This window comes from Prionailurus viverrinus, chromosome E3 (genome assembly GCF_022837055.1).
Source record: "Prionailurus viverrinus isolate Anna chromosome E3, UM_Priviv_1.0, whole genome shotgun sequence".
NCBI lineage: Eukaryota > Metazoa > Chordata > Mammalia > Carnivora > Felidae > Prionailurus > Prionailurus viverrinus.
The window spans coordinates 36605080-36626462 of NC_062576.1; the positions used below are offsets into that span (position 1 = coordinate 36605080).

At 39.1% G+C, this 21383-nt stretch overlaps 1 protein-coding gene and 1 pseudogene across 4 annotated transcripts in view; both read right to left on the reverse strand.

The window, feature by feature from the left end:
- The window catches only part of RBFOX1 (RNA binding fox-1 homolog 1), a 2066153-nt gene that overhangs the window by 1078874 nt on the left and 965896 nt on the right, over positions 1-21383 (reverse strand). The gene's annotated exons all lie outside the window — the stretch shown is intronic.
- Positions 424-7286, reverse strand: LOC125154048 (60S ribosomal protein L35a-like; annotated as a pseudogene).

A 21383-nucleotide genomic window follows, 5' to 3' on the forward strand; every position in this document is an offset into this window, starting at 1 on the left:
ATTAGCTCAACATTGGTTGCTGGTAAATGGCCACATTTCCTAATAGACAAAAGCATGAATCACCTGGGCATATTTTAGACGTGTGCTCTACAGAATGGTCCACCTTACAACCTTAAACTAGGACCGGGTGAATGACCTTCTTTAATGAAGGTTTGCCGACTTTCTTTGAGCAAGAAACAGAATTATTACAAAGGAACACTCATTCTACCTCCTCAGAATTTAGCATGTACACTTAACCTTATACTTGAGATGGCATACATCAAGCACACCACTGAGAGGATGTTTTAAATAGAGTTACAACAAACCAGTATTGTTTCAATCCCTTTTATACAATTATGAAATTGTAAAACCATTATGTTGTTGTTTTGGTTTTGTTTTTGTTTCTTTTTACAGATCTACACCTTTATTTACTTTCCAGTAAGTTTAAATCCTTGAGGGATATAGCCTCACATGGATTCTGTGGTCAGTGGCTTTGGCGGGAAAGTTGTTCTGGAATTTGGCACAAACCATGCCACTGTTTCCATGAGCACGAGTAACTTTTCTCTAGATTACTCTGGTTTTGTTCGGTTTGCCACCAGGAGTCACTGTGTCATTCTTTGCTTTGTACACATAAGCACTTCTCTTGCCTAGACAGAATTCAGTTTCATCTCGGGCATAAATACCTTCAATTTTAAGAAGAGCCGTGTATTCCCTCTAGTTCCGGAGACCCCACTAATAGCCAGCAAAAATGGCCTTGGACCACAGCCTTCCAGACTTATCGGTTGTTTTAGGAGTTCTGATCTCAGCAACCTTGCTCCCAAGCTTCAGCACCTCATATGTGTTTATTGTGGAAATTTGAGAAAATTTGGAAAAGCATAAGAAAAAAGTCACTCATTATTGATCACCCACAAAGCCACACGTAACATTGCAAATCTGTCCCTTCAAAGATTTTTCACTGCATATGTGACTAAAAACTCAGAAGCACAGAATAGACATTTTACCATATAAGCTCATTTTTCTACTTTGCAATGTATCATGAACCTTTTCTGCTGTAAAAAAAAAAAAAAGATAACATCAATTTTGGTATGCCACTATAAAAATACACAATTTCTATTAAATAACACCAACATGTACATTCTTGGTGTTAAATAACACCAACATGAACATTCTTATCCATAATGTTATGAGCTTGTCTCTCTCTGTTATTTCAGGATAAATAAATATTTGGAAGTAAAAGTGGTCAGTCAAAATGTGGGCACCATTTTTAAAATTTTAGATCTAAAGAACCAGAATCCTGGAATGTTCTATTAATCCTATACCCAGTAACAGGATAAAAGAGAACCTATTTCACCCTGGGAACAGTTTTGGGTCAACTATTTCTTCTTTCAATAACCATCTCCCTGGCTTTGGCTAGGTTCCTCTCCCATCCACCTGCCCCAATTGGGCCTCCACACCATTGCATGCTAAATTAGCATAAAACAGCTCAAACATAGAAAACAAAGGTGGTAATGGGGAGCAATTTAAATCTAAGCTTATTTAACCTAAGTGGCTAGTGGCTGCCCATTTTGTCTTAATTGCCTTTTAAACTAAAATCAATGTTAAATTACCTGAACAACAGTTTCTGCACAACTGCAAACTGAAAATTCTTTAAGTGCCTCCTCAAAAGCCTTTGGCTCTTATTTGGTGGACAGACAGGAAAAGAGTCTCTTTCTTCTTTACTGTGCTCTAGCTTTTGACTATGGGATATGATTCAAGGATGCACTCTCTCAAAAACAGTCACCACGTCAACTTTAGGATGAACTACTCCTTGACATGAGGTATTCAAAATGAAATCTGGATAATGGAATTGGAATAACAGTCCTTCCTTCTTTCCCTCTTTTCTTCTCATCAATTGGGAGAGACTGAATATACAAATGGAAAACAACCAAACCACATATACAAATAGAACTCAGACCTATGATTGGCAGTATCCCGCCCAGGAAACCAGCCTGCTATCCACAAATCATACTGGTAGCACATCAGACCACTTCTGACTTCTAATCTCTGGTGATCAGTTCAGGAAGCCAAAGCAAAAAGGCCTGTAACACGACCAGCTCAGAAAGAGCCACAACTTGATTAGTAATGAACAGCTTTCCTAACTTTTGTACCCACTTCCAACTTAGGGCCAAGGTGTGCAACCAGTCACATGGAATGTCCTGCTTCCACTTGGTGCACCTGCAGCACTCCCACACCAAAAGCCTCCAGTTAGGGCACACCTGAAGCCTTCCCTTTTTTTTTTTCCAACTATGAAGCTTTCTCATCCTATAGCCTGATGTCGAGTCTCTGATAAGTGATGCTGGCTAGCTCCCTTGCTACAGTATGCTTCGAATAAACAGTTCTCATTTGGTTGGTGTTTGTTTATTTCCACAGTGATTACTTGTTTTCAATACTGTGTTAGGTAAACAAGATAGACAAAACCCTAGCCCTCAGGGAGCTTATGTTCTAGTGGGTAAGACAGACAATAAACAAGATAATGACACATTTTAGTAACTGCTATGTAGAAAATAAACCATGCACTAAGATGGGGAGGTAATTGGGGTAGATGCTTTAGATATGATTCTCGGGTTGTTAGGATTTATTATTACTAGTTAAACTTCCTGCTTTTGTTTCCTTCAAATACTGATTGAGCACATGCCACCACTGAGTGTCACACACACACACACACACACACACACACACACACAAACCACCTCTGTCAGCAAAGAGTCTAGCAGGGTGACGTCTGTTCAGTAATAACCAGAACATGAAGTGGACAAGTAGGCAGGGTCAGAAAGAAGATGCAGGGTATGAGATATGAAGGCTAAGAGACAGCAGGGAAAAGCTTTCAGATACTACAAAGGGTCCTCAGGCCCCAGAGCAGAAGATTGGGGTGGACATGGAAGGGGTTCAACACTCCCTACTACAAAATATGGTACTGTGGTGGCATACTGAATATTTGAAGCGGAAAGAATGTGAGTAAAGAGCAGATGCAGGAAGCACTCTCTGAGCCCCCCATCCACTCTGAAGCAGGTCATAAGATCTCATGGGAGAGGTGCCCTCCCTATCCTTATCTCCAAAGATGGAGGGACACAGAAGGACTTGTTAAGTTCTCCCCAGTTTACCACTTAGCTGCTATCACATTTCCCCATGACTTCCGACTCTTCATCAAACCTAGTATAAAAATGCTCACATTTAACCACTTCTTCAGGTCTTCATTTCCTTATGAAGTCTCCTGTGTCACGTAAAACTTACATTACATAAATCTGTATGCTTTTCTCTTGTTAATCTGTCTTTTGTCAGTCCAATTTACAGAACCTCAGCCAGAAAACCTAAGATGTATACAGGAAAAAGATTTTTTTCTCCCCTGTGTGGGGAGAGGCACACACATTATTACTGGCATTTCTGTATGTTATGCCAGCATGGACACTTTTAAGACAAAAGAGGTTTGCTTTGAGATATCCCTAAATTGTTGCACTACCTTCTTTAGGAAAATCTTCCCAGGGGCAGGGGGTGGCACCTTAATGGATCAATCTGTTGACATATGACTTCCGCTCAGGTCATAATCTCTCAAAGTTCGTGAGTTTGAGCCCCGGGTTGGGCTCTGTGCTTACAGCTGGGAGCCTGGAGCCTACTTTGGATTCTGTGTCTCCCTCTCTCTGCCCCTCCCCTGCTCATGCTCTGTCTCTCTCACTGTCTCGATAATAAATATTAAAAAATCTTTTTTTTTTTAAAAAAATAACAATTTGTCCCTTGAATTTCCTAAGTAGGGGATTGCACAGACATTTGGGGAGAACAAAAAGTCATGTGAGATTAGAAATCACTCATTTCCGGGGCGCCTGGGTGGCTCAGTTGGTTGAGCGTCCGACTTTGGCTCAGGTCATGATCTCGCGGTCTGTGAGTTTGAGCCCCACGTTGGGCTCTGTGCTGACAGCTCAGAGCCTGGAGCCTGTATCAGATTCTGTGTCTCCGTCTCTCTCTGACCCTCCCCCGTTCATGCTCTGTCTCTCTCTGTCTCAAAAATAAATAAACGTTAAAAAAATTAAAAAAAAAAAAAGAAATCACTCATTTCCTCAAATCACCTCACTCCTTAGGTCAGTAGTCTGTCACCCCACAAAGGAAATAAGGAGACAAAACAGGTTCCCAATTCCAATGACTTAATCTTGTCTGAGCCCAGGGGAGAATGACGGTAGAAATCTTACATGCCCGAGAGTTTCCTCTACTCAAGATTTTAAGAAATTAAAAGGCTATTGATGCTATAGGCATGTGTAACGCTCAGCCAACATCTCTCCATGCCACGGCAGAGATGCCAATCATTGCCCCCCACCCTTCAGGGTTTCTTAGAGAACCTTCTCCTCTTGTGACCCCACCTCAACCAATCCCCAGTCCAGGGACCTGGATCAGACACATAATCCTCTCTGGTCAAATCAGAGTCACTCCTAGAGAGACTTCCAGAATTGGGAAAGAGATGGAGTGGTAAGTTTGACAGCTGGACTTGGAAGGCTGGGTGGATTTTCACAGTAGACTCTGATGAGTAGTTAAGAGAAGCAATCTACAGAGAAGTAGAGAAATGCAAAGAGGTGACCTCTAGAAAGAAATGAGAGGAAGAAGGGAGAGACAGATAAGCAGATGGACTCTGGCCCCAGAGAAAGACAGAGATGGGGAGAGTTGTTGTCTTGTCCACTGAAACCTTTCTTCTTACTTCTGTATTCCTTTCCTTCTCCATGTGCCTCTGACGCAAGCTGACTTCCTGCAAAGTCCCAACCATACTCTCTACCCCTGCTAGAGTGTCTAGACACAGTTAGGGTTGCACAGGACATGGCCAGCCTGCAAAGGAGTCCCCAGATCCTTTTGCTTTTCAGGAGAGCAAAATATCCCAATGCTGTGATGAATAAACCTCTTCCCTGTGTCTCATGATCTTTCATGAAGCATAGCTGTGGTCCAGCCTGTCAGAAATGCAATTTAAAACCTGAGTGCTAAAATAAATACAAATTCTCTGACACTAAAGGTTAGGTTTTGTTAGGCTTTTTTTCCCCCAACTGTAAGCATAAAGATATCTTCCCCTCTAAAAATATCACCAAAAATATTGATAGATTCATTTTTCTAACATTATATATATAATGTTATATAATGTTATATATATATATATATATATATAATATATATAATGCCCAGTGAATTCCATATATGAATTCCAGAATCCTTGTCAGATACAAAGTTGAATAAATCTGTTGAAAAAGGTAAATATAAACAAGTATTATAAAATAACATTATAATTATATTTTATACATTACATTTACATATTTGAGGCTTAGGCATTATAAGATGTGTGAATATATATTATAATTATAGCTGAGAAAAGAGTAAAGTATGCTATACATCTGCCTGCATAGGAGACATGCATAGGAGGAGCCTTTTTGTTCTGCTTAAGGTCAGAAGGCAGATTTCAAAGAATTCACAAAGGTAGTGATGCTTGAGTTAGGTTTTAAAGGATGCACAGGAGTTCATTTAACATGGTCAGTACAAAATGGCAATCTAACCAGGGGAAGTAACTTATGTAAAGGCACAGAGGTGTGACTGTATGAGCTAATGGCTAGGGTAAAGTGGGCATAGGTCAGATGATAAAGGCCCTGTATGTCATGGCAAGGGGTTTGGACTCCATTTCTCCACAGGGAAAGTGAAACAGGCAGTGGCTAGGAACACCACTCCAGGTAGAATGTGGGAATGGACCACTGCAAGTAGGAACATCCATTAAGAGACTCTTTTATTATATTTCAGGTCAAAAGATGATGAGTGTTGACACAAATGAAGACGGACAGTGATCATATAATAGGAAGGAAAGATTCAATAAATACTTTAGAAATAGAATTAAAAGGACTCACTGAATGACTAGAAAATATGTAGAGGTGGGATGGCTTTAAAAAACAGAAGAAGGAGGAAGAGGAGAGGAGTAGAGGAGGAGAGAGAGAAAGAAGGAGATAGGGAGAGAGGAGAAGGAGAGGAAGAAGAAAAAGAAGAGACCAAAAAGTCAATGTCAATTTCTAGATTTGTATTTTAAGTTATTGATTGAATGCTGGCACCAGTGACCAATTTCAGGAGCATCTGATAAAGATTTGAGAAAGATAAGAGGCTCATGTTGGCCACTCTCAATTGGGTAAACTTACGGAACCTCCACATGGAGCTATCCAACAGGCAATTGGGCAGATAAAAACTGGGATCCTGGGGAGAGGCTGAAGACCATCTGGAAATCATAAGTGTAAAAGATGGAGCCATGGACACAGAACAGGTGATCTTGGAAAGCAGACACTCTGATATTTGATCTATTAATGCCCAAGGCAACACAATAGAATACAGGTGCTAATCAAGTCCTAAAGTACATTTGAATAGATGTACAGTAGACAGGACTGTGCCATATCTATGCTTTCATATAACAGTATAGTCCCTGTTTAATATTTGTGAGTAGTTTACAACTAGTAAGATGACTGAATCCAAGCATTAACAAACTGTTCCTGTAACCACTTGGATCGAATCATGCCCTTTTAAACCTACTCCACCTATTAAGGAAGCATACAAGGGGGCATATTCTTTAAAGCAAACAGCTAGCCCTACCTGGAGGCAGGAATTTGGGCTATCAACAACGTCTAATCAGGTTTCTATATACAAATATTTAAAATGAATGATTATAGAATAATAAATTGCTCACTAAGCAAATGTCTGTTTGCCAGGTGCAAAATAGATGATTAATGACTGTTTGCTAACTACAGGACTTACTGTGTGCCAAGTTCAAATAGGAAACAGAGATTTCTTTGGGTCACTTTGCTGTCTAGAATGTGAGCTGCGTTGGCATCACATACCCTTATCAATAGTAAGATGAAGTTACTCATCCACCAATAGCTTAGTCCACGTGAGATAAATATAGGAATGTGAAGTCCCTATCCGCTACTCTATAGGTCTTGACAGGCAATGGAGGATTCCTAATTCCCAATGAATGACCTATGGATATGAGAGCACTCCAGGATGCTGGGATTATTCCTTCTAACTTGTATGCATTCAACTGGAATGTGGGACAGTATGGAAAACAAAAGAAAGGGAAACCAGTGTGAACGCTGACAGCAATTCCATAGGCATCCCAGGCACTGCACAAATCCTGATGAGTGAGTATGAAATAGGAGATGTGAATCTGCTCTTTCTTCCTGAGTTCTAGGCTCTAAGATACCTCAGAGGAAGGGCAGCTCACCTCCCACAGTGTGAATCCCCTTTTTAAAGCCACTTCTTTTCTGCATGGCAGGCATGGCCCCTAAAAGCAAACCAATGCCTCACCTGGTGTTTAATCAAAAAAGAAATCCATTTCATAGCTGGATTAAAATTTGGCTCTGTTGGTCTCCTAAATAGACAACAGGCTGGGCTTTGATTGAGACCTTCTGAATGGACTGTCAATAGCTACAATGGACTCTACTCATGGTTGTATTTTCAGAACTTCACTACCACGTGAGAGGTAACCACTTTATTAGTTACTAGGACTTGATAATGTGGCTCCTGGGTACGATTTTGTTTATTTCCTTTCTACTTTTCATATTTTACCCTGGCCCTTTCTTTTCTCTTTTCTTGCCCCTTTGCTTTCTTTTCTACCAGAATCTCCAATGTCCTCTTGACAAAACCCTGCCATTGACCTCACACAGCCTATGTCCATATTCAGGGTGAGACACACACATTGCATGTTCTATCTATAGTTCTTTTTGCTCATGTATGTAGTAGGAGAGAACCTTTTCAAGGGTAAAAAAAATGCCTTAGGCCATTCCTGAATTCTGGGACCTGTGGTCCATGAGAAAAGTTAGACAAAAGAGGAGGGGACAACTAGTGAGCAAAACAAGAAAAATAAGGACACATTTTAAAAATATATGCTGAATATTTTAATGTTTTAACAAAGACACACAAATAAAATGATTTTATTTATCTTTGCAAATGCATAACATAAAAAAGTCATCTAAAGGCTATTTAACAGATGAGAATTTTTGTGGCAAAATAATTTCCCATTAAAACTGTTAATAAAACAGAAGGTACTGTACCAATCACAGTTTGAGTGACAACAATGTGTCAGTCATGATTTCTAGACCTAATTCTGTTTTAAATGTCCCGCTGCAGATGGCAATGTCCTAAACTATAATTGTGCTCTTTACTAAATCATTGCAGGGGTTGTAAAAAAAATATTAATTTGTGCATAAAAGGCAGTGTGGTTCAGCAGTGGGACATGAGTTTATCAAGCTGTATGATGAATTATAATTCTGAATCTTGCAATTTTGCCAATGTATCTGGGTGACTTACTTTAAATCTTTATTTAGTGAAAAAATAAAAGCTAAACTATATGCCCTTCATAATCAAGAGACATAAGCCACATAGGCTTCCAGGGCTCCCAATCATCCCTACCCCCACCACAGTGTGGGAGACATTGGGCATCTATCTACCTTATGCAATAAATCTACCCTTATGCAGTAAAGAGCTGACTTCAAAGATGTATCTCTTTGCCAAAAAAAACATCATGCCCACCCCCACACATCCCCCATCCCTCAGGCCTGAATACAAATAAACTCTGTTTCTTTGGTATTTCTTTTTTCTTAGCTCTTAAGATACAGAATGCTCTGGCCATCAGATGACCAGTAGAGACATTAAAAAAGAAAAGAAAAGAAAAGAAAAGAAAGAAAAGAAAGAAAAGAAAAGAAAAGAAAAGAAAAGAAAAAGCTTATTCTGGGATTTTCCTATTAACCCTTTTTTATCATGTTTTTCTGTCTTGACAAAGGTAGAGAGTTTGAACAATCAAACATAAGAACTATACAGAAAAATAAAAGCCACCATTGGGAGATGTTATAATTACCGCTCTGCAAAATTTCCCTTCTAAATACCACTAACTAATGGCAGAGGAGATCTAAGCCTTATCCATAGAATTCTAGAGCCATAGCTGGAAGAATCCAAGGCATGTAAATGGTGCTTGCTGTCTCAGGTTTTCTCTTGAAAATTTATGTGCATGTGCCTTCTCTTACCTATATATTTGTTTGCTTTTAATATAAAAAATAACACCTTCCCTCTGAAAGCTTTGAGCAAAATTGATGCTTCAGGAAACCAGCTCTATGCACTCTGTGGTTAAGGGTCCCTGTCTCACCAAAATATAGTTCTAGGGGGTATAAATATTGCAGTTTAGGAAACCCAGCTACAATAAAGTCACCTTGCCTGGATATTTATGTACACCATTGTATTTAATAGTAATAAAAATTATTATTATCATAACAATGACAACACTATTAAAATAAGCACCACGTTAATGTAACTTGAGTTCCTGCTGCTGCCGCAACACTTTACATATAATAATCCATTTAATCCATAATAATTGAAAAGGTGTTCAGCATCACTAATCACCAGGGAAATAAAAACCACAATGAGATATCACTGCACACATGTTAGAATGGCCATTATCAAGAAAGAAAGAAAGAAAGAAAGAAAGAAAGAAAGAAAGAAAGAAGAGAAGAAAAGAAAAGAAAAAAGAAAAAGGAGGAAGGAAGGAAAGAAGGAGGAAAGTATTGGTGAGGATGTGGAGAAAAAGGCACTCTTGTACACTGTTGGTGGCAATATAAACTAGTGCACCCACTATGGAAAATAGTATGGAGGTCCCTCAAAAAATTATGAATAGTATTCCATTAGATCCAGCAATCCCACTTTTAGGTTGTATATCCAAAGGAACTGACATTAAGATCTCAGACAGATATCTGCACTCCCATGTTTAGCATTATTCACAATAGCCAAGATATGGAAACAACCTAATGTCCATGGTGGATGAATAAGTGAAGAAAATGTAGTACACACATACAATAGAATAGTATTCAGCCCTGAAAAAGTAAGAAACCCTGCATTTGCAAGGATGTGACGAAACTGGAACATTATGCTAAGTGAAATAAACCAGACACAGAAGGACAGACACTGCATGATCCCACTTTTATGAGGTGTCTAAAATAGTCAACCTCATTGAATCAGACAGCAGAGTAGTGGTTTCCAGAGGTGTGGCAGGGCAGGGGAGAGAATGGGGAGATGTTGGTCAAAAGGTATGAAGTTTCAGTTACATGAATAAGTTCTGGATATATACTATACAACAGGATCTGTAGTTAACAATATTGTGTTGTATACTTAAAAATTTGTTCAGAGTGTAGATCTATGAAGTGTTCTTACCACAAAAGAAAAAATATATAAAAAAAGGAGGAAAATTTGGAGGTGATGTACAAGTTTATGGCCTTAATTGTAGTGATTTCATAGGTATGTACTTACCTCCCGACTCACCAAGCTGTGTACATTATGTACAGCTTTTTGTTAAGTCAATCCTATCTCAATAAAGTGGTTTATTATATATACACACATGTATTAAATATAACTAAAATAATTATAACTAAAATAGAATTAAACCTCATTATGTTATCAGATACAATTCATATAAATAAATGATATAAATGATTAGATCAACTGTACTTAATTATATTAAAGTCAATGTGGGGTGGGAACACTGGTCCCCAAGTAAGGACTATTCAGGTTTCTGTACATCTCTGCCTAGAAATCAATCTGAGTGGACTCTATATTTTTCTTCACTTATTTTACAGTCATATCGCCAGAACCTAAATATGAGCATCCACACTGAACAGCATGCTATGATTCAAAGTCAAAGAGCCTAGCCTAGTTCGGGGGTCTGGGGTGGCTCAGCCGGTTAAGTGTCCAACTCTTGACCTTCGCTCAGGTTGTGATCTCATGGTTTGTGGGTTCAGGACCCGCATTGGGGTCTGTACTGACAGCGTGGAGCCTGTTTGGGATTCATTCTCATTCCCTCTCTCTTGCTCCCCACGCCCCCCCCCCCCGTCTCTCTCTAAATAAATAAATATACATCAAAAAAAGAGCCCAGCATAGTTCAAAATACCTTAGAAAGACACTAAAAAAGATGAAACTCTGACTTAAGCCTCCTTGGGTCCATTGCAGGTTAGTTCTTTATCCTTTGGTTTCCTTCCCTCAGAGATTCCTCCCATAGACTTGGCACCAGGATAGTGGAGAGAAGGTAAGTCCAATCACCTTCCACCCAGCAGCCATCAGCTCAAATTCAGACATGTCTAAGTTTGTATTCTGGCTTTGTGAAGTTCCAAGAAATTTGGCAAGTTATTTAAATCCTCCAGAACACCCATTTCCTCACCTCTAAAATGGGTTTAATACCAACAAATTTAGATGGTTGCTGAGGGGATTAAATAACATATGTGAAAGTACCTAACACCGTCCTTGGGAAAGAGAAGGCGTTTAAAATGTTTGAAAAATAAAATGATGTCAAGATGCACTGAAGAGGATTATAACCACTGATGGTTTTGGAATTTTTTTAATTCCTTTTTTTTTCCGGTAAGGATTAGCCAGAAAGTTTAAAGGTTATACACATACTCACAAATATACATAATTTTCAAGTTTTTTGTTGGTGTAACAATGAATCAACTCAAACTTCAGTCTAAATCAGGATATGACCATCTTTTTCCGTAAAGGCTCAGAGAATCAATATTTTCTGTTTTGTGAGTCCTATGGTCTCTGTTGCAAGCTTGTGTACTCTGCCTTTTCAGCACAAAAGCATGGAAACAAATGAGCAAGGCCATGTTCTAATCTATGTCACTTAAAGACATATGTATTTCCTTAAGTGAGAAGGCTCTGGTCTGAGTGTGCATTAAAAACACAGGTGAGGATACTACCAATTTACTTTCCTTGTGGATTTTAGAAGCTGAGTCCTAGGAACCCAAGGACTGAGTTCAACTGCCAGACTCATTCAGGACAGAAATGAAAATAAAAGATGTCCAGTAAAGAATGAAATCAAATGCACTGCATTATCTTGACTCTTTCTGGCTCATCTACACTGTCAAAAGAAGAATAGTATCATTAGAGGCACAAGGTATAGGAAGTGTGTCTTTCATCTCCCTGTCAAATAAAACAAATAAGTAAACAACAACAAAACTCACTCTACCATTTTTTTATTTTTCCAAGTAAACTGCTCTGCCTCGTTCTGCAAACATAGAGTGTTAGACAACCACTCTGCCTGGGTAAAAAACCTCCTCATGTGGGAAATAAGAGGACAGAGATTGAACATAGTCATAAAAGGTAATTCCATGAGAGCAACACTTGCGAATGTGGCCAGGGCTTTCGGGTTTATAGAACATTTTACAAACATTCACTATTATATACTGTTCATGATAAGCAGGCTAGATCTGAGAGACTGATTACTATGCCCATTTTGCAAAAGAGCATATGGACTTTCCAAAGCTGGTAAGCACCTTGCCTGGGGGTAACAGAGGTAATAAATGATGGCTTAACAACCGACCCCAGAATCCTTCTCTTGGAAGCTCAGATCTCCTTCTGCCAAATACTATTACCTCTTTTTAATGCACTGCTATCCAGTCAACTTGGTTTAAACAAACATTGTGGGAAGGAGAAAAGGTGAAATGCATTCAGCGAAGTGATTAATGCTGTTGCTGAGTAATTAATGTTTTGAATATGATCTGTAATCCATATGGAAGGTGTAATCAAAGCACGAAAGAGGTGACCTGCCCACTCTAGGGTAAACCTTTGCAAAATACTAACTATGGCAATGATTTTTGGACCAAATCTTCCTTGAGGAGCTATTTTCCTTACCTTGAAAGATTTTTTTTTTTGGTATTCAAATGTATAATTGCCCTTTCTTTAAATGTCAGCAATTCTGTAATCAGTCCACTACTAATATACATTAAATTGGATATGACTTTGATATTATAAAAATGCTACATTGATTCAAACCTTTCGCATGTATGCTTTTCTGCACTGGTATGGCTATTTTCAAAAGATAAACCAATTGAAAGCGTTTGTGCTATAGGCCTAATTAATAACAGAGGCATTGCTGTTTAAAACTGTATCTTTTTATATAGCTTTCAAAGGCTATACCGGTTTACACTTTCACCATCAGTATATGAGGATTTGTGTTATCTCACAGTCTCACCAAAATCAGTTACTATCAATTTTGTTAACCTTTGCCAATTCAAGGTATAAAAACGTTACCACATTATTATTTTAATTTGTATTTCTCTGGAAAGCAACATTTAGGTACAGCCAACATTTAGGTAGCCATCAGAGCTACCGTTCCAACCTGGCGGAAAGAGATGCCTTCACCCCAAGGGCCAAAATCTGATCAAAGGCCAGTGGCAGGGACAGTAGAACATGAATCAATGACTCATTTAGGGCTGAATGAATTTGCAGAAGTAATACGGAAATTTGAGTCACAATGAATCAGCTGTATTGAACATCACTAGTATGGGATTATTAAGGGGCCACCCCATCCTTCCAGTAACAACATTTGATGTTTTCTTAGAGGCTCTCCTTCTCCCAGGGAGGATAAGCCGCCAGTTTGGACGGTTCCTGTAGAGTTGACCCTACCCCAGAGCTCAAGCAGGGCATGTGAGACAGACTAGCTACTGGGGAACTCACATTCCTCTGACAGTGGGGATTGTTTTAGTGATGTGCATGTGATTCAGGGTTTTATATTCAGGCTGTTCAGAGAATTAGATAAAACCTATGGCAGTGAGTAACCATCTTCCCATTTTACAACGGCAGAGTCAACCGAAACATGGTGGTAACAGAGTCTGGAGATTGGGAGATGAGACTCAGTCCTAGTAACAGAGTTTGAGCTTCTGGACCTAGCAAACTTAGAGCAATTCCTGGAGTTTTCAGTTGTGAAGGTTAGCATTCTTCATTTTTGCTGAAACCAACTTGGGTGGGGTTTCTGACACTTATACCCAAAAGAAACCTCATGAGTACATCGATTCAAAAAGTTTCTAACCCTAAGTGTTACCAGCCCAGCACTTTAATGTCAGGAATTCTGGTCTTTCCTAGGTCATTTGACAGCTTCATGTCAAGGCTGAAGGGCATTCATGAGCAAAACTCCAAGACACAATAGGAAATAAGTGGTTGAAGGGAACATAAAGAGGGCAGAAATGATAATGTGTATGTGTGTGTTGGGGGGGGGTATACATACAAGTTAGTGGAAATGGTAAAATGCTGAATAAATGGTGTTGGGTCAGCTGAATAACCTTTTTAAGAGAAACAAAGCATGCTAATTTCAAACTGCATTTTGAAAAAGTAAATTCAGGAGCACCTGGCTGGCTCAGTCAGGAAAGCATGCAACTCTTGATCTCAAGGTCGTGAATTCAAGCCTCACATTGGGGGATAGAGATTACTTTAAAAAAAAAAGTGATTTCAAGTAACTTGAAAAATCTAAAGAAAAAGCATAAAAATACAAATTATTATAAGAAAATATGAGGCTATTTTTATAAAAGTTGGATAGGGGAAGGATAGCTCCTTAATTCCATAATAGAAGTGATCACTGAAAAATTAAATTTTTACATGGAAAAAGACACTATAGATAGAGTCAAAAGGCAAATGATAGCATGTATTTATAGCAAGTGTAACTAAGGTAAACAGCTATGGCCTACAAAGAATTTCTAAAAATTAACAAGAGAAAGATAAACCAACTGAAAATGGATTATAAAGCAGTGACTCACACAATAGAAAAGACATTATGCATCACAGGTAGTTGGGAAAATGCAAATTAAAACAACATAGTATAGGCTACACTTATACTGAGTAATTTTTAAAAGATTGCTAATATATGATGTTGGCCAGTTAGTTTATAGTGTTGGGAAGATTGAAAACCATTCCAATGTTTTTGGGTAAAAATCTAGTAATATTTGTTAAAACTAAAAATTTGCATAACTTTCACTAATTATTTCAGTTCTGGGAATCTATCCAACAGAAAGAAAAAGTATCGGAACTTACAAAATGTTTATTGTTGCAAATGGTTATTTTATGAGGAGACAAAACAAACAAATCCCAAGTAGAAATGATCTAAAAGCTATCAATACGGATAGCTGAACAAATACAGATAGCTGTGCCCATATTATGGAACACTATGCAGCTATTACGAAGGATCAGAATCAAAAGTTGTTGTTTTTAAGATTTATTTTATTTTGAGAAAGAGAGAGAGAGAGAACATGAGTTGGGAAGAGCGGGGGATAGAGAGAGAATCCCAAGCAGGCTCCATGCTCCACACTCAGTGGGGAGCCTGACACGGGGCTCCCCTCAGGATCCATGGATCCTGATCCAGGATCAGGACCATGACCTCAGGATCATGACCTGAGCTGCAATCACCAGCTGGGCACTCAAACAACTGCGACACCCAGGCGCCCCTCAAAAGGCTTCTTTAAACTTTATTTACTTATTTAAGTAATCACTACACCCAACATGGGGCTCGAACTCATGACCCCAAGATCAAGAGTCCCAAGCTCCTCTGACTGAGCCAGCCACAGGGTCTTGGAATCAAACATCGACATGTAAGGATAATGGCCATGCCATGTGAAAAGAGGCACATCACTCAATAAAATGTAGAGTGTGAGCCCATCTTTAAAAGACACATTATTAGGGGCGCCTGGGTGGCTCAGTTGGTTCAGTGGCCGACTTCATCTAGGGTCATGATCTCGCAGTTTGGGAATTTGAGCCCCGCATTGGGCTCTGTGCTGACAGCTCAGAGCCTGAAGCCTGCTTTGGATTCTGTGTCTCCCTCTCTCTCTGCTCCTCCCCTAGTTGTGCTCTATCTCTCTCTGTCTCTCAAAAATAAATACAGGTTTAAAAAAACTAAAAAAAAAGACACTTATCAGCATGTATTTTGTATCAGCACAGAAGAGAGTATAAACACACACACACCAATGTGTAAGTGGAAATTCCATCCTTCCAGGGTGGCATTAGAGAGGTAGAGAGGGGGCTATCTATTAATTTTACTTTAGACAGTTCTGTGTTGCATTAATGGTTCCAAAAGCCAAGTATTCATTTTTTAAAAAGGATTTTTAAAAGGATAAAACTGTCTCTGAAACTTTCAATTAAAAATGTTTTTAAACATGAAAACAGAGCGGAAAGGTAGTTGGTCTTATAACCCTTCTGCCCAATTTTCATTTGTTCTCTGCCTCTAGGAAAATGCCTTGTGTGGAACATTAAATGTGCAAGTCTCTTGGCATTAATCCAGTCGGAGCTTGCCCCAGTGAAAGTTAATACGGGCTGCTTAACAAAGCATAATTAAATGCACCAAACAACTAAAATATCCATATAATTACCACAAAGCTGAAATAATTGCATACACCCTTGCACTGGGGTATGGTATTGCCCCTACAGAAGCACAAAGAGAGCTTGAATGGGACAGTCTTCCCAGCTCTTTGATTCAGCTAATATTACCTGATTAATCTGCAGATTGCCACTGGAAAAAAATAATCTTCTGTTAAATACTGTTGTCAAAACAGAATCAAGTTATTAAATTCGCAGTGGAAGCAGTCATTCCATACTTTGAGAAAAAGAAAAAAAAATCCAAAATTCCAAATTATAATAAAATATTTCTCCCCTAGCTAGATGAGTCTTATGGTTAGATTATTTATTGAGATGTTTTTATTTTATTTTATTTTATTTTATTTTATTTTATTTTATTTTATTTTATTTTATAGCACACTTTTAGGTTCATAGCAAAATTGAAAGGAGGTACAGAGATTTCACACATACTCCATATCCTAACATATGTATAGCCTCCCCCCATTATCAACATCCCCACCAGAGTGGAACATTTGGGATAATCAAGGAACCTATACTGACAAATCATTATCATCCAAAGTCCCTAATTTACATGAGTGCTCTGTCTTGGTGTAGTACATTCTTTGGAGTTGGACAAATGCATAATGACACATATCCATCATGATAGTATCACAAAGACTAATTTCACTTCCCTAAAAATCCTCTGTACTCTACCTGTTCATCCCTCCCTCCCTCCCTCTCCTCTAATCCCTGGCAACCACTGATGTTTTTAATGTCTCCACAGTTTTGCCTTTTCCTGAAGGTCATATAGTCACAACCATCAAGTATACAGTCTTTTCAGATTGGCTTCCTTCACTTACAAATAGGCTCTTAAGGTTCTTGTGTGTCTTTTTTTGACTTGATAGCACATTTCATTTCATGCTGAATAATATTCCATTGTGTGGATGTACCACAGTTTATTAATCCATTCACCTACTGAAGCACATCTTGGCTCTTTCCAAGTTTTGGCAATTATGAATAAAGCTGCTGTCAACATCCACGTGCAGGTTTCTGTGTACACATAAGTTTAACTTTTTTCAGAAAATACTAAGGGGAACAATTGATGGATCGTATGGAGTGTTGTGAGAAACCACCAAACTATCTTCTGAAGCAGCTGTGCCATTTTGTATTCCTACCAACAAAGTTTCCTGTTGCTCCACATCCGTGGTAGCATTCGGGGTGGTCAGTGTCCTGGATTTTGGCCATTCTAGTGGGTGTGTTAGTGGTATCTCATTTTTTCAATTTCCATTTCCAAATGTTGTTCATTTTGCAAAAACAAAACAAAACAAAAACACCAAACCTCAAAACAGACTCAAAGATCTCTGATGGGAACAAGGTCATACAAACTGTGGTAACCTATGTTATGGGCTGAATTGTGTCTCCCCTACCCCGACCCAAAATCATGGGTTAAAAGTCCTACACCTACTACATCCCTCATGTCATGTGATTTTCATACATTTTCCCCCCTTAATTCTTCTAATAAGTCACTGAATCTGGTAGGATGACCATCCTCATTTTAAAGACCCTGGGTGGCTCAGTCGGTTAAATGTCCAACTCTTGATTTTAGCCCATGTCATGATCTCACTGTACATGAGTTCAAGCTTCACGTTGGGCTATCCGCTGACAGCACGGAGCCTGGTTGGGATTCTCTCTCTCCCCCTCTCTCTCTGCCCCTCCCCTGCACACTTTATCTTTCCCTCTCTAAATGAATGAATGAATGAATGAATGAATGAATGAACGAACGAAGCTTTAAAGATGGAACGAACGAAGCTTTAAAGATGGAGTCTCAGAGGCATTAAGTATATATTTTCCAAGGTCAGGCCAATAATAAATAAGAAAGTCAAGCTGTGGACATAGTTCTGCAGATTCCAAATCCTTAACTACCATGAATGTTTCCCTCTGTGTTACTGAGTAATGTCAACCAGCTTAAAAGCTCCACGTTCTAAATGACTTTCCAGAACTCAGAATAATACATAGTTTTTCTGTACTAAGAAACATCAAATACACAATTTCTAATAAAAATCCAATTGCATAAAACTTTGAGTTCCCTTGCTCAAACTTCCCCAGCAATGGATGTCAGTAGTTTCTATATCTTCATTTACAAACATGCCCCTAAGAAATTATATCAATTTTGAGAACCTAAACCTGTGTCTGTGTGTGCTCATGTGCACGGCCATGCGCTCCATCCCTCAGAGGGCATTCTGGGCTTCATCTCACTTTGCCCCAGGGTCATCTATAAACTGCACTGCAGGGGAGAATATCATGCCCACTCTTTTTTTTTTTAAGGAACTGAATTTACAACTCCATTTGTAACACCTATCTGCACACAACAATTGGCGACTTACACTCTGGTCATTAAAGCAGATCAAACGATGAAGGACAGCAAATCACTGGGGTCCACATTATCATTCATCCTAGCAGATATCAGCACCTACTCCTGTGTCTCAAATGAGACAATAATTTCCAGGATTTCGACTATGCACATAAATGGGTCCTTAATTGGGATGCCTTCAAATACCCCCAACAATTTAATGAGTCCTGGGGTACTGCTGGAACTGTGATAAGAACGAGCACTCAGATGATTAAAGTTACAGTTGAGATGTCTGGAAAAGCAGTCAGTAATTCACAGTGTATCACTGAAGACCCGTTTCTCTCCATTTCAAACCAAAACAATGGCATGGGGACTTTCAGAAATTCAAGGTCACCTGAAAATAATGCAAGACCCCAGAGATGAGTCCTGGGTTCTCATCTTTTTTTCAGTACGAGTTCCCCTTGAGTTAATCACTCAGTGGCATGGTTTACAGCACCAAGGTACCCTACAGTATCATAAGACAGGCTGTGTCATTTTCTCCTTGATACTCCTACTTTTTAATGAGTGCTTGGACTTCTTTCTCCTCTGGGAAACCTCTTGATGTCAATGTTGGGATCCAAAGAGATCTTGGGTCCTCCTCACTTCTCACTCCAAACTCTACCTTGATAACTCCTTCTATTCTAGTGACTTAAAAACCATATATACTCCAAATCTTCCAAATATGGCACTAATCCCACTCATTTGAATGTCAGGTTCATACAGTCAACTGCCTACCAAACATCTGACTTTACCCAAGTGCCTTCCTAACATCTTAAATATTATACCTACAGCTTAATTTGCCTTCTTCTCCCTTAGACACAATATTTGCTCCTACTCCTACTTCTGCTGTCTCATTAAATGTTACCTGCACCCACGTAGAACCTTCCAAAATGAAAGGTGAGAGCCACAATTAATCCACAAGGTACATTGACTGTCCCGCCTCATATCTCATAGATCCACCCTGTTCTCTTCACTCCCATGGCCATTATTCTCACCCAAAGCTTCCTTCATTTCTCACCTGCAACAGCCCCTAACTGATGTTCCTCTCCTGTCTCCTTCCACTGCAATCCATTCTCCACACTGCAGGGAGAGTTATCTTTCTAAATGGAAAATTTGATCCACTTCAATGGTTCCCAATTGTCCTTAGAGTAAAAGCTAAACTCCTTAACTTGCCTTAACAGAGCCCTAAGTTATCTGGTCCTTACTTATCTCTAGGTTCATTGACTGTGGCTTTCCCCCATCATCATCAATAAACTCAAATAGGTGTGCACACACACACACATACACACACAATGATCCACTTTCTGTTCCAAGAATACATAATTCCCTTTACCTCCAAGCCTTTACCTCTAAGCCATTTCCTCTACTTGTAAGAACCTGGTCTTAATCATATTTATATCTTCCTCCCTACTCCTTGGTGTCGGTCAAAATCCCAAAGCCTTAAGATTCTTAATAAATTTGAGTAAATAAAATCTTATGATTTCTTCGTATAACTTTTTACCCTCCATCATCTTTCTTACCATTATTCTCCCCCACTTCCATTGTTAAACTCACATGATTTGTTTTAATAATCTCATGGTTTACTGAATCGGTGCCCTTATCATAAGCCTTTTTAGAACTAAAGATGGAATAAAGGCAATCATAAAATTAAAACAAATACAGCTATTAGCAAACACAGGTACCATCCGCCTACATATTTGTGCTTTCTGAAATGCTGAAGACCGTTAACACGCGATGAAAAAGTCATCATATATTTATGGCAATATGAGTTGCCCGTCTATCCGATAAGCCTGGGACAGGAAGGCCTTTCAGTAATATTGATCTAGGAGAATAAAAGGAGCGTGTCATTGTTTTATGGTAATAGTTTACAACAGCTTCACAGTGATTAATAATTGCATTCATAGAACTCCTGCCCTCTAAGAGATAGGTCCTGTTTACATTTCGCCTGTCACTCACCAGGAGGCTGAGAGTCTTGCTGAAGGTCAAGGCTGGGCGTAAACCTTGTCTCTGCAGCCTTTCCTATCACCGCTAAGCAGGAATGATACCTCCCTCCCATGTTTCATCTTTTCCCTGCTACTATCCTGGCATTATGCCGCAGTTAGATTTAAGACCCTGGGTCTCTGACAGACTTAAGAATCTGTAAGAATAAGAACTTCATTCCCCTAGAAGAGTACATGGTATACAAGGAGGGAGAGAGTGAGAGAGCAGAAAAAAAGGGACAAAGGGACAAGTGGGGAACAACAAAGGGAAAGAGGGGGAGCAAGAGAAGAACAGAGAGAAGCAAGACCTATTCACTGTTGAGACACACACACACGCACACTTTCCCAAATTGACAGTATTAACAGCTCCAGGGCAGAATAACGCAACATTTAGGTGAAATTATGGCTTCAAGAAGCATATTCTCAGCATTCTTAGATAATTCAGACACTTGTTTATGTTTTTATTATCTCTCTTTTCCACTAGACCAGCACTGCCCTAAAGAACTCTCTGCAGTGATGGAAATGTCCTATCTATGTATATAGTCCAATAGGAGCACCTCTAGCCACATGTGACTAGTAAGCACTTGAAATGTGGCACTGAATTTTTAATTTAATTTCATTTAAATTCATTTACGTGTAAATGTAAATAGCCACCTGAGGCTCACGGCAGCCATATTTGTCAGCATGGGTGGAGATTATACTCTCTGGACAGGTAGGGGCTTTGTCCATTTTGTGCCCCAGAGATGTCTGTGGAATGAAAGAGGAGGAAATAAGATTTAAATGAATAACAATTTAATCGACTGAGGTGTTTCCCCATTAAGCAATATTGAACATTACTACCTAAGCTATAATAATCATGGAGAGTAGTAACTAAC